This window comes from Macrobrachium nipponense, chromosome 7 (assembly GCF_015104395.2).
Source record: "Macrobrachium nipponense isolate FS-2020 chromosome 7, ASM1510439v2, whole genome shotgun sequence".
NCBI lineage: Eukaryota > Metazoa > Arthropoda > Malacostraca > Decapoda > Palaemonidae > Macrobrachium > Macrobrachium nipponense.
This window is the reverse complement of record NC_061109.1, coordinates 58,845,136-58,847,658: the sequence shown is the minus strand read 5'-3', so window position 1 is coordinate 58,847,658 and position 2,523 is coordinate 58,845,136. Positions and strand designations below refer to the sequence as shown.

General features: G+C 37.9%; 1 protein-coding gene across 4 annotated transcripts in view; it reads right to left on the bottom strand.

The window, feature by feature from the left end:
* The window catches only part of LOC135217417 (uncharacterized), a 130,124-nt gene extending 130,090 nt beyond the window's left edge, over positions 1-34 (bottom strand). For 2 of the 4 annotated variants that reach the window (XM_064253261.1, XM_064253263.1), the window contains exon 1: positions 1-34. This exon is cut by the window's left edge and continues 634 nt beyond it. The gene's annotated coding sequence lies outside the window, so the exon portion shown is untranslated. The other 2 variants (XM_064253262.1, XM_064253264.1) reach the window with 2 other exon arrangements.
* Positions 35-2,523: the final 2,489 nt, after the last annotated feature.

Below are 2,523 nucleotides of genomic sequence, written 5' to 3'. Positions count from 1 at the left end.
TTTTTAGTTTTTGGGGGAATAGTTACATCATCATAAATTTATATGTATATTTTTTCTCTGTCGAATCTCCGAGTTTTGGTTGTTTCATAATAGTTAATATTGACTATTTTCTTTTTCTATTTTTCCTTTTCCAGAATTTTTTTTGGTTTCGTCAACTTTCGTTCACAAACTTTTCATGTATGTTTCTTGAGTTTTTGAGGGAAATATTACATCATCATAAATTGATTTCTCTCTCTCTCTCTCTCTCTCTCTCTCTCTCTCTCTCTCTCTCTTTGGGGTTTACGATTATTGGTAAACTGGCTTTTTCTTTTTTATAGTTGTCTTTTGGGGATTTTCGTCAACTTTCCTTTCCAAATTTTTCTATTATTTTCTAGCTCTTGGGAAAGGAAGTCACATCATCATAAAGTTATGTCTTTTCTCTTTCGGATTTACGAGTTTTGATTTCATAAGTAAAATTAGCTTTTGCTCTTTTTTTCAATATAATTTTTTATATAATTTTGGTGTTCTCAGCTTTCATTCCCAAACTTTTATTGTATTTATTCTTTCTTTTTAGTTTTTGAGAGAAGTAGTTACATCATCAAAAATTGATAATTTTTCCCTTTTTTCTGATTTAAGAACTTGTGTCAAGCTGTTCCTAAATTTCTGTTTGATTATAGAAATTAATATGCTCGAAATTTGCAGGTTTGATCTTTCAGACCATAAAGGTGTATAAATACTAAAAACTAGTTTAATATCTGCTTTTCTTTGTCCTTCAGAAGTATATTTTCCTCTTCTGACAGCATTCACTGCACAAATAGCAATATTTTACTTTGTAAAACGGAGTAATAATCACAAGAAATAACACTTTTATTTTTCCAAACAGCTTTTCTGTAATATCTTTTCCTTATAACCAGTGTATATTAAACAAAGGTACCATGTAAGGTCAGTATCGTGCAATTTTAAGACTGTTTTTGCTTCTTTTGCATCTTAAACAAAAGAACCTCGTAAGGGGAGCATCATGCAATAGCAATGATTGATTGACGTGGATTTATCTTGCATTCCTTTGATTGACAGGTCTAGGGGGCGTTGTATCGCAAGGATTCACATCAGTAATCCCCCCTTTCGACGGAGAAAAGTGACAATTACCTTTGAATAATAGTAACACGTCTTCTTTGTTTCCCAGTCAGAGTCGCACAATGAAGGAAAGTTATTGATTAAAAGAATGAAGGAAATTGTCGATGAAAAGTCGAAATAGTTCCGGGTGATGGCGCCTGGCCACTGGAGGCACGACGAAGGGAGATTCCTCGCATGTCGAAATGTTCGCCACTTGAGCGCTCCTATGGATTTCCTTTCGCCAATCAAACGACCTTCGTTTCATTGCACGGAGGACCTTTTTTTTTTTTTCCTTTTTTTTAAAGATCCACCGAGGGCGACGGACGCCTAAACTGCTCTTCTGGGTTTGATATTTCTTTCTCTTTCTTAGAAATCCACGAGCTTTTCTATCACGTTTGAAAAAGTTTCGTGTTGTTCGTAGATCAAATTGCTTACGTTTTGTTTTTTATCATATTCCTTATGTTTTGTCTCTAAGTCTTGAAACTACAAAGTTAATTATAGAGATTGTACCTAATTCATGTTATTTTTGCTTCTCTCTTTTCACGTGCTATAAAAACATTTTTTCGTAGTTCATCAGTTGCCTCTTTACATCTTAGGGCACTGTTTATAAGTAAGTGCTGCTCTTTCCGTCCTCTTTTCGAAGGCTGGCGATGAAAGTCATGACTGAACTAAATCTACAAAGCTTACTTACGACCGGAAGTAGTGAAATGGCCTCACTGTGCCGAAAGTCAAAATGTTCAGATACATCCTCAGTGTTTATAAACAGACGCACGGCCTTCCATGTTGGCGAAATGGTGCACTCGGGAGTGAATCTGACGCTTAATTCACTTCCTGAAATTCAGAGGCTTTCGTAATTAATATAAAAATGGCTTCGTCATTCTACGAAGCTACGGCCCGCTGCTTTGTTTATAACCTGCCATATCCCCCAAATCAATAAACCAACTGAAATGCAATGGCGAACCTATTCTTATGGGTCGTTCACATTGTACTACACATTCCCCCGTCGAGAAATATGCTTACTACTTCAGTCGCGAGTACGGAAAAGAATTATATTTAATATGCCAGAACTTTCTGTCCCTCGACTTTCTTCTCAAAGAACAACGTGGAAATCACATTTCTTCATTATTGGTTGTCCCTTGTGTCGGAGACACGGCTTTGTTTTCAGAGAGAGCGAGATATTATTATATAATATAAGAGAATTGGAGAGACAGCGAACGAGCGAGCGCAGCGCCAGAGCAGCAGCGGAGGCGCCCTGAAGGTGATTTCACTCCACAGTCGAAGCGATGACTGAACCTGGCGACGGATCCACACCCAAAGCCCCGTTCTGACCTCTCGAGTTCCTCCTCCTCCTCCTTCCCCTCCTCCTCCTCTCCCTCCTCCACCTCCTCCACCTTCCCTCCCGCTAGATGCATCCCTCTTCACTCTTTCACT